This window comes from Notolepis coatsorum, assembly GCF_963971535.1.
Source record: "Notolepis coatsorum genome assembly, chromosome: 12".
Taxonomy (NCBI): Eukaryota; Metazoa; Chordata; class Actinopteri; order Aulopiformes; family Paralepididae; genus Notolepis; species Notolepis coatsorum.
In genome coordinates, this window is record NC_140176.1 from 82,361,205 (window position 1) to 82,373,622 (window position 12,418).

The following is a 12,418-nucleotide window of genomic DNA, read 5'->3' on the forward strand; positions in this document are numbered from 1 at the left end:
AAAGAATAAAATAAAAATAGATATATAAAAAAAGAAGAACATATAGCAGAACAACTGATAAGACATAAAAACTAATAAAAGGCCTTTCTAAAAAGGTAGGTCTTGAGTCCACGTTTAAAAGTGTCAACAGTTTTTTGGTGGTTGGGGAGAGCATTCCACAGTTTAAGATTGTTTGTGAACCCGTTAATCACAATTGGGTTTTGAATAATACGTTATGATGTTTTTTTGGGATTGAAAGTTTAAGGTTATACCACCCCTCACTACCTCCTGGTGTAGAATATGGTTGTCTCTTATGGTCTACGTACCGCCAGTCTATTTTTTCAAGTTTCACGATAGATTAAAGTGGCATTTCACCCAAAAACCATGCAGATTTATTTTGCACATAATCTCACACACATCCAAAAACTTTGAACAGTTCTGCACACGTTCATTTAGTTTGACAGTTAGGAGTTCATTCGTTTTAAAACTTTTAATATGTCCACCAGTGGTGGGGTCATCAGGGACATTAAATCCTTAATTACAGCTCCATGAAATGATGTAGATGAAAAAATAGCAATACCTTGTCTTACAGGGACTGCTACTGTACCTCATAGAGCTGTAATTAACACAAGACTCAATGTCCCTGATGACATCACTGGTGGTCATATTCAAACTCATTTACTCTCAATAACTGTCAAACTAAATTAATGTGTGCAAAACTGTATAGAGGTTTTGGACGTGTGTGAGATTACGTGCCAAATAATGCCCCTTTACGTAAAGTTTTATTTCATATAAACCATTTAACAATTTAATACAGTTTATTACATGCATTTCGGCTACTTGGATGTCAGGAAAATCGTTGATTGTAGGCTTCTGACTAGATACCTTTGTGCTAAGCATGTCTATAAATATGTAAATATGTCTACCACATGACAGTGGCTCAGGAGGTAGAGCAGTCATCTGGTAAACCGAAGGTTCCCGGTTAGATTCCTGCTCCTCCTGGGCAGCCTGTCGAAGTGTCCTTGAGCAAGACACTTAACCCCTAATCGCTCCCGATGAGCAGGTTGGCACCTTCCTTGCATGGTCGCCTCCGCCGTCGGTGTGTGAATGTGTCTGAGTGAATGTGGTCAAATGTGAGAAAACAAATTGTAAAGCGCTTTGAGAAAAAAGCTGCTATATAAATGCAACCATTTACCATTTAGTAGCACGGTCTAAACTAGAGAGTTGCACTGCTACAGGAGACTCGACTACTGACTGGAGGTCAGATTGAAGAAGTCTTGAGGCATGTCAGTGTGGACTGAATAACATGGGGCAGCAGTGGTTCAAAGTTTAACCCTTTCACTACCACACTACAGAAGGTTAACCCTTTCACTACCACACTAGAGACGGTTCACCGTCTGTAGTGTGGTAGTGAAAGGGTTAACCTGCTGTAATGTGGTAGTGAAAGGGTTAACCCTTTGCCGTGTGGCAGTGAAAAGGGTTAACCTTCTGTATTGTTTTTCTGTATTGAAAGGGTTAACCTTTTGGTAGAGTGGTAGTGAAAGGGTTAATTAGTGCCAAGCAGCCGGGTGTCGGGGCTCTTTATGTTTCCTGCACCTGAAGAGACTGGACGCTTGGCTAATCTCAGAAGAGCCTGTGGCACAGCTGCTAAGTAGACACATGTTAGTAAAGATAAACAGACTCCTCTTTCTACCCCCGTGTCACTCATTAGAATGATCTAAATCAGCGGTTCTCAAACTACGGGTCGCGACCCAAAGTGGGTTCGGGGGTAGGTGACAGGGCATTGGCGTGTTGGCAAGTAAATCTTTTTTTATGAATACAAATCAATTATTTAAAAAAAAAATTTGTAATGTTCTGGCAACATATTTTGGCTAAATATGCCTCGTTTTATAAATAACATAGTGCTGTTATAAAATGTTCTAATAAATATGCATGATCAAGTTCAACAACATGTGCTTTTATTTTGATATTCCTTAATTCCATGTTGAAATTACGCGATCCTACATAAAATGGGGTCGTAGTATAAAAAAGTTTGAGAGCCCCTGATCTAAATCATCTTGTTTTTTTTCATTAAAGGTGCTATAGATACAATTTGCTTTGCTTTCCCCCAAAATAAATGACTTCAGATTCTGATTATTTTATTGTCACTTTTACACACACACATGATTTAAGAATTTATCATAGTTAAAAGAAAAAATCCAAAAGGAATGTTGTTATTTACATGCATGTATCTCCTCCCTACTTCCCATTTCCCCACATGGAATGCATCTGATTGGATAAAGGTGCTGCTAGTTGAGACACGCTAACATGCTGGTGCTCTAGTCTAGTCGGACATGTAGTGGCTCAATATTATCTATAGCATCTTTAAAGAAGAAAACATTGCACTATACTGAATGGAAATGTTTCCAGTTCTGCAATGGTGAACAAATCACAGTAGCAATTTCCTGGCAAAGGTGTTTTCAGCAAGGCATTTTCCCCCTATGCTACATTTCATACCACTCCCGCACACATTTAAAGGTGCTATTGATAACATTCAGCCACTAGATGTCACACTATACCACCAGCATGTCATTTATCAGGTGCCTTCCATATGGGAAGTAGAGGGTCATTTTGGACCCGCAAAGTTTGTTTACATGATAAATTCATTAATACATTTTGTGGCATTTGGTCCCGTTTCTTCGATGGCCGTTAACAAAGGCCTCCCACAAACCACCTCAACGTACTTTTGTTTTGCATGTAACAGACCACAGACTAGGGAGCGTCGGCAAAAAGGTTTCGTCAGTTGCACCGTTTTCCAGACTCGCCTCTGCTTGTTGTGAAAGCAGCCAGGCCTATGAAGTGATCAGGCTGACCACTTTCCTTGGGGTAATGATATCATCTGGCCTTTGACCTCTGGGGGTCAAGAGTTGAGCCAGGAGAGCAGTCAGGGTTTGATTTACAGGAGCATGTGGCCGGGGCCACTGTTTGTCCTTGCAGTTGGTGTGCTGTTACACCGCCCTGCGCAGCAGCTCCATATGGTGGCAGACTGACGGGAGGTTTCCTCGCTGCGTCTTGGGCAGGGGTGTAAAGTACTTGAGTAATTGTACTCATTACAATACTTAAGTACTGTTTTGGGGGATTTGTACTTTACTTGAGTATTATTAGGTTTGTATACTTGTACTTTTACTCAATTACATTTCAGAGAAAAAAAACATACTTTTTACTCCTTACATTTAAAATACAGACCTATAAAGTACAAAGTAGAAATCTCACAGGTCCAACTATTTTAATTAGTATATTTGTTTCTCTGGCCGAACTAACGTTAACGTTATTAATCCTGAGGCCGCACTTTATAAACAGCCAATCAAATCCCCATCAATGGAAAATTAACCAGCCCATACCCAGGGGTGCAGTCGTAATATCAGAACTGCCTGGACGAAATGCCTCCCGCGCACGCGCATACATGTTCCCTCGCGTGCGCACAGAACAGATGATTATTATGCATAAATAGTAGGAAACATGTTTGTATAGGAAATTACTAGTTTTAGTTTCGTTTTTGTAAATATTGCCTTGAAATAGAGAAGCTGAAAAAGGTAGCAGGATATATAAAGAATAAAGACATTTATGTATTAAGAAACTAATAATATATTAAGAAATATATTAAGAAATGTATATATATTTCTTTATATATATAAAAAAATTATATTGTCAACAGATATGGTTGAAAAACAAACAATGTTTCAAATGTAATTGTAGATACAATATTGTAGTTACAATTTCTTTAATTGAATTAACTTAAACTAGAAAAGTAAATACAAACTAAATTAACAATGTAACTTAGTTTACAGAAGGACAGTTTCCTTCTGAAGCACAACTTAATGCCTCGTCCTTCCAGTCGGGACCATTTGTCACATAGTGAAAGCTCCACAGATCAAGCAAACCTCCACAGGGCTTGTATTTTGGTTTTCCGTGCGCGTACTTCTGCTCAGAAAAAACTGCTAGGACGGTGTGGTACCGAGTGGGACCACCACTGCATCACTGCCCATACCCATGCTGATTGGTCCTTGTGAAAGACTAGAAAGCGGGGATCTGGGTACTTTTTACACCCCTGGTCTTGGGGTTTAGTCAGCTGAAAAGCGGGTTTGAACTGTGTACGGTGTCTTCATCTGCGATGTAGTCAACGAAGGGAACGTTTTGTACTCTAAATGGTCGATTATTGTCTCAACTTGGTGCACTCACAACTTGAGTGCTTTGCGGTGCATGTTTTTGCAGTAAAGATAAATATAGTTATTCGTTGCACACCTCTTTGTTTGCAACTGAAGAAAACGGAGCTATATGGATACTCATAGAACATTCATTCAATCTTTATTTTGACTCGAAAATGTACACAGAGGGGCTCATTTACAGTGTTGTTGAGTATTACATAGTCAATAGTCATCAACAATCATCAATTAATAAAGTACAAGAAAGAGAAAACAAAAAGAAATGTAGTAAAAATAACTGTACTATAAGAATAGAAAAATAGATTCCTTTAAAACATTACACACTCAAAACACAATTTTAAAACAATTAGTTTGTGGTGACCTACTTGGTCTAAACACGTAATCAGGGGTGTAAAAAGTACCCAGAAATTATACTTAAGTGAAAGTATGGGTACCGTCTCAAAATCTTACTAAAGTAAAAGTCAGAGTATCTGGCTAAAAACACACTTGAGTAAAAGTCAAAAAGTCTCTACTTAAATGTACTTAAGTACTAAAAAGTCAAAGCAAAAACTTTTTTACTGACTGTCTATTCTTCTGATAGCAGGACCTGCGAGATTTGTACTTTGTAGGTCTGCATTTAAAATGTAAGGAGTAAAAAGTATGTTTTTTGTCTCTGAAATGTAATTGAGTAAAAGTACAAGTATACAAACCTAATAATACTCAAGTAAAGTACAAATCGCCCCCAAAACAGTACTTAAGTATTGTAACAAAGTACAATTACTCAAGTACATTACACCCCTGCACGTAATGCAGTGTTTTTTTTATTAGAAATCCGAAAGCTGGTTTGTATAGTGAGTCCCCTCCTCTTCCTCCCTATAACCGTATCTAATTGATACCCAAGCCGAGTGGTGAAGGGTAAACATGGGGGCAGGCAGCTGGCCAGAAGAGAGAGTCGTGCATCTTGGATGGATCAGTCTTCATTCCCATAATGCAACGCAGTCGGAATTGTTCACTCCCCTCTTCCTCGCGGCTGTCAGGGACACACAGAGTCGAGGAGACAGCCGCACAATGGAAATATTTGTCCAATCTGTCCAAGCAAACTCCCCGATTGAGGTTTGAATTTTCCCATCGCCTTGACTCTGCGTTTGTGTGTGACATGTTATTGAAAGACGAATTACGCTTTGAAGTGAGCAGAAGCCAGAAGGCGGTGTGTGTGTGTGAGTAAAAAATAAAGAAAAGAGAAGAAGAAAAAAAAGTCCATTAAGTAGCTTTGTAGCCGAATTAAGCACCTGTTCCTTTGACCTGGTCAAAAATCAGCATATGGAAATGTATTCAAATTTGAACAAGTGATGAGATGAAGATAAGACAAAACAATAGTTTGGCAGTATTTTCAAGGGTGTAAGTGCTTCTTGACAAAACATAGAAATTCCTGAGAGGAATATAAAGATAGAAATTATATTGGTTTAAGACCACGCTTATTTGCATACATGTTTATCTCAGGATCTTAGAGATGTTATTTTAATGCACCACATAAAAGGCTGTTGACCTTTTTTTTTATAGGCCCAGCCTTTTCTTAAGACCAATGATTACCATACGCAAACACTAAACATACACCACAGCTCACGGCTCGCCATGTTAAATGCGGTGTGTTTTCCGAAAGCAGTGTGGTCCATAGATCTGTCCCCTATTGACACAGAGGGTCTTTCTCCTGTCATCGGTCTGCTAGCTTCTAAGAAGGCTTAGGTGCCAGCAACGAGGGAAAAAAATCTAGGAAGTCTTACTCCCTCCCGTCTGCGGCCATCAAAACATTTACCTCCCTGGACTCATGAGAAGATGTTGGGCTTTCCAGTCAGAGCTCCGGTCCAGTGTGTGTGTGTGTGTGTGTGCGTGCGTGCGTGCGTGCGCATGTGTGTGTGCGCATGTGTGTGTGCGTGTGTGTGTGTGTGTGTGTGTGTGTGTGTGTGTGTGTGTGTGTGCGTGCGTGCGTGCGTGCGTGCGTGCGTGCGTGCGTGCGTGCGTGTGTGTGTGTGTGTGTGTGTGTGTGTGTGTGTGTGTGTGTGTGTGTGTGTGTGTCTAGTGAAAAGAGGGTTGCCAGGGTGGTGAAAGCTGGCTATTTGCTCATGTCCAGACCCCGAGAATGGATGGGGACACAGATGGGAGCTTTTTGCTCTGGTGGACTTTTCTTTTCGGGCCTGGGCCCGTCTGTGTTTGGAGAAACATGGAAACCCTGGCCGTAATGGACAGGAATCTTATTGAATGAGGGGGAGACCTTAGGGGCTGAATAGGGCCAAGGGAGCTGTGTGAGACTGGGCAGCTGTGGGGGGTGGGGGGTGGGCAGTAGGTCAGTGATGTCACTCAGTGTTTGCTCTCTGGTTCTCTGGGCCCGAAAACACATGTTACTCTTGGATATTAAACATGACTGTGAATTGTGCTGCTGAAAGTAATGATAAGTAATAATTATAAGCAACACCCCCCTGGAAAATTGTAGTCAGTGTGATTTGTCTAATCAATTGTCTATTTGCATGTGTGTGTGTGAGTGTGTGTGTGTGTGTGTGTGTGTGTGTGTGTGTGTGTGTGTGTGTGTGTGTGTGTGTGTGTGTGTGTGTGTGTGTGTGTGTGTGTGTGTGTGTGTGTGTGTGTGTGTGTGTGTATGGTTGTGTGTGTGTGTGTGTGTGTGTGTGTGTGTGTGTGTGTGTGTGTATGTGGTTGAGTCCAGGGCATGTGGTAGAGCGATACGGAGCCGGGTCTGTCCTCCTACAGCCATGCGAGTGGGCTGTTGTGCCCCCTGAGCCTCAGCAGAACTGTACTACCATAAAAACTTCAAAGCCAGGCCAGAAATAATTCATTTCTTAGTTCTCCTGCACGCTCCTCCGGGAGACCATGGGGGCCTCGCTCAAAAACTGCAGTGCGTTATCGGAGGGAAGTGATGTGAACGTCCCAGAGCAAAGCCAAGAGCAGGGGTGTGAAGTACTTGAGTAATTGTACTTCGTTACAATACTTAAGTACTGTTTTTGGGGATTTGTACTTTACTTTAGTATTATTAGGTTTGTATACTTTTTTCTTTATCCACTTTTTCTCCTCTTTTTCTATTTTTCTCCCATCCCAATTTTCGCTGTGCCAATTTTTTTCCCTCCCCTGTCTTGAACGTTGCTCGCATATGCTCCCCACTGGCCGGTTGTAGGGAGGATAGAAGCGTTGCATCACATGTCCCCTCCGATACATTTGGAGGCAGCCTGTCACATCTTTTCACCTGCCAGCGCGGACTCTCATTGGCGAGGTGTAACGTGTGGGAGGCTCACACTACCCCCGCCATTTCCTGTCTCTGCTGTGCAGGCGTCCCCCAACCTCCTTTGTAGGAGTCGCTGTCCACAACGTCCAGATTACCACCCATCGACTTCCACCCGCTAACTTGAGTTAGTATGACGGCCGGCCCACACCGGAGGCAGCGCTGACAGCCGGACCCGGTGTCTCTTGCGTTGGTGATGAGCGCAATGTCCGCTGCGCCACCCAGCCGCCAGGTTTGTATACTTGTACTTTTACTCAATTACATAGTTTCAGAAAACATTTAAAATGCAGACCTACAAAGTACAAAGTACAAATCTCGCTGGTCCAACAATTTAAATTAGTATATTTGTTTCTCTGGCCGAACTAACGTTAACGTTATTAATCCTGCGGCCGCACTTTATTTAAAAACAGCCAATCAAATCCCCATCAATGGAAAATTAACCCGCTCATACCCATGCTGATTGGTCCTTGTGCAAGACTAGAAAGCGGGGATCTTTGATTAAACACCTGCTATCAGAAGAATAGACAGTCAGAAACAAGGTTTCTACTTTTACTTTTTAGTACTTAAGTACAAAAGTAGAAACTTTTGGACTTTCACTCAATTGTGTTTTTAGCCAGATACTTTGACTTTTACTGGAGTACAATTTTGAGACGGGACCCATACTTTCATTTATGTATAATTTCTGGGTACTTTTTACATCCCTGGCCAAGAGGAACAGTAAAAAGCTACTTGGGGTTGACGTTTATCCCGGGGGAGAAAACTCCCAGGCCTGTTGACACAGACAGACCAAGACTATACATTCAGAGAGCCTATACCAAGACTACATTCAGAGAGCCTATACCAAGACTACATTCAGAGAGCCTATACCAAGACTACACTCAGAGAGCCTATACCAAGACTACATTCAGAGAGCCTATACCAAGACTACATTCAGAGAGCCTATACCAAGACTACATTCAGAGAGCCTCTACCAAGACTACATTCAGAGAGCCTATACCAAGACTACATTCAGAGAGCCTATACCACGACTACATTCAGAGAGCCTATACCAAGACTACACTCAGAGAGCCTATACCAGGACTACATTCAGAGAGCCTATACCACGACTACATTCAGAGAGCCTATACCAAGACTACATTCAGAGAGCCTATACCACGACTACATTCAGAGAGCCTATACCAAGACTACATTCAGAGAGCCTATACCAAGACTACATTCAGAGAGCCTATACCAAGACTACATTCAGAGAGCCTATACCAAGACTACATTCAGAGAGCCTATACCAAGACTACATTCAGAGAGCCTATACCAAGACTACATTCAGAGAGCCTATACCAAGACTACATTCAGAGAGCCTCTACCAAGACTACACTCAGAGAGCCTGTACCAAGACTACATTCAGAGAGCCTATACCAAGACTACATTCAGAGAGCCTATACCAAGACTACACTCAGAGAGCCTATACCAAGACTACATTCAGAGAGCCTATACCAAGACTACATTCAGAGAGCCTATACCAAGACTACATTCAGAGAGCCTATACCAAGACTACATTCAGAGAGCCTATACCAAGACTACATTCAGAGAGCCTATACCAAGACTACATTCAGAGAGCCTCTACCAAGACTACATTCAGAGAGCCTATACCAGGACTATATTCAGAGAGCCTATACCAAGACTACATTCAGAGAGCATCTACCAAGACTACATTCAGAGAGCCTATACCAGGACTACATTCAGAGAGCCTATACCAAGACTACACTCAGAGAGCCTATACCAAGACTACATTCAGAGAGCCTATACCAAGACTACATTCAGAGAGCCTATACCAAGACTACATTCAGAGAGCCTATACCAAGACTACATTCAGAGAGCCTATACCAAGACTACATTCAGAGAGCCTATACCAATACTACATTCAGAGAGCCTATACCAAGACTACATTCAGAGAGCCTATACCAGGACTACATTCAGAGAGCCTATACCAAGACTACATTCAGAGAGCCTATACCACGACTACATTCAGAGAGCCTCTACCAAGACTACATTCAGAGAGCCTCTACCAAGACTACATTCAGAGAGCCTATACCAAGACTACATTCAGAGAGCCTCTACCACGACTACATTCAGAGAGCCTCTACCAAGACTACATTCAGAGAGCCTCTATCAAGACTACATTCAGAGAGCCTATACCAAGACTACACTCAGAGAGCCTATACCAAGACTACATTCAGAGAGCCTATACCAGGACTACACTCAGAGAGCCTATACCAAGACTACATTCAGAGAGCCTATACCAAGACTACATTCAGAGAGCCTATACCAAGACTACATTCAGAGAGCCTATACCAAGACTACATTCAGAGAGCCTATACCAGGACTACATTCAGAGAGCCTATACCAAGACTACATTCAGAGAGCCTATACCAAGACTACATTCAGAGAGCCTATACCAAGACTACATTCAGAGAGCCTATACCAGGACTACATTCAGAGAGCCTATACCGAGACTACATTCAGAGAGCCTATACCAAGACTACATTCAGAGAGCCTATACCAAGACTACATTCAGAGAGCCTATACCAGGACTACATTCAGAGAGCCTCTACCAAGACTACATTCAGAGAGCCTCTACCAAGACTACATTCAGAGAGCCTATACCAAGACTACATTTAGAGAGCCTCTACCAAGACTACATTCAGAGAGCCTATACCAAGACTACATTCAGAGAGCCTCTACCACGACTACATTCAGAGAGCCTCTACCAAGACTACATTCAGAGAGCCTCTATCAAGACTACATTCAGAGAGCCTATACCAAGACTACACTCAGAGAGCCTATACCAAGACTACATTCAGAGAGCCTATACCAGGACTACACTCAGAGAGCCTATACCAAGACTACATTCAGAGAGCCTATACCACGACTACATTCAGAGAGCCTATACCAAGACTACATTCAGAGAGCCTATACCAAGACTACACTCAGAGAGCCTATACCAAGACTACATTCAGAGAGCCTCTACCAAGACTACATTCAGAGAGCCTATACCAAGACTACATTCAGAGAGCCTCTACCAGGACTACATTCAGAGAGCCTATACCAAGACTACACTCAGAGAGCCTATACCAAGACTACATTCAGAGAGCCTATACCAAGACTACATTCAGAGAGCCTCTACCAAGACTACATTCAGAGAGCCTATACCAAGACTACATTCAGAGAGCCTCTACCAAGACTACATTCAGAGAGCCTATACCAAGACTACATTCAGAGAGCCTATACCAAGACTACATTCAGAGAGCCTATACCAAGACTACATTCAGAGAGCCTATACCAAGACTACATTCAGAGAGCCTATACCAAGACTACATTCAGAGAGCCTCTACCAAGACTACACTCAGAGAGCCTCTACCAAGACTACACTCAGAGAGCCTCTACCAAGACTACATTCAGAGAGCCTATACCAAGACTACATTCAGAGAGCCTCTACCAAGACTACACTCAGAGAGCCTCTACCAAGACTACATTCAGAGAGCCTATACCAAGACTACATTCAGAGAGCCTATACCAAGACTACACTCAGAGAGCCTATACCAAGACTACATTCAGAGAGCCTATACCAAGACTACATTCAGAGAGCCTATACCAAGACTACATTCAGAGAGCCTATACCAAGACTACATTCAGAGAGCCTATACCAAGACTACATTCAGAGAGCCTATACCAAGACTACATTCAGAGAGCCTATACCAAGACTACATTCAGAGAGCCTATACCAAGACTACATTCAGAGAGCCTATACCAAGACTACATTCAGAGAGCCTATACCAAGACTACATTCAGAGAGCCTATACCAGGACTACATTCAGAGAGCCTATACCAAGACTACATTCAGAGAGCCTCTACCAAGACTACATTCAGAGAGCCTATACCAGGACTACATTCAGAGAGCCTATACCAAGACTACACTCAGAGAGCCTATACCAAGACTACATTCAGAGAGCCTATACCAAGACTACATTCAGAGAGCCTATACCAAGACTACATTCAGAGAGCCTATACCAAGACTACATTCAGAGAGCCTATACCAAGACTACATTCAGAGAGCCTCTACCACGACTACATTCAGAGAGCCTATACCAAGACTACATTCAGAGAGCCTATACCAAGACTACATTCAGAGAGCCTATACCAAGACTACATTCAGAGAGCCTATACCAAGACTACATTCAGAGAGCCTATACCAAGACTACATTCAGAGAGCCTATACCACGACTACATTCAGAGAGCCTATACCAAGACTACATTCAGAGAGCCTATACCAAGACTACATTCAGAGAGCCTATACCAAGACTACATTCAGAGAGCCTATACCAAGACTACATTCAGAGAGCCTCTACCAAGACTACGTTCAGAGAGCCTATACCAAGACTACATTCAGAGAGCCTATACCAAGACTACATTCAGAGAGCCTCTACCAGGACTACATTCAGAGAGCCTCTACCAAGACTACATTCAGAGAGCCTCTACCAAGACTACATTCAGAGAGCCTATACCAAGACTACATTCAGAGAGCCTCTACCAGGACTACATTCAGAGAGCCTATACCAAGACTACATTCAGAGAGCCTATACCAAGACTACACTCAGAGAGCCTATACCAAGACTACATTCAGAGAGCCTATACCAAGACTACATTCAGAGAGCCTATACCAAGACTACACTCAGAGAGCCTATACCAAGACTACATTCAGAGAGCCTCTACCAAGACTACACTCAGAGAGCCTCTACCAAGACTACATTCAGAGAGCCTATACCAAGACTACATTCAGAGAGCCTATACCAGGACTACATTCAGAGAGCCTATACCAAGACTACACTCAGAGAGCCTATACCAAGACTACATTCAGAGAGCCTATACCAAGACTACATTCAGAGAGCCTATACCAAGACTACACTCAGAGAGCCTA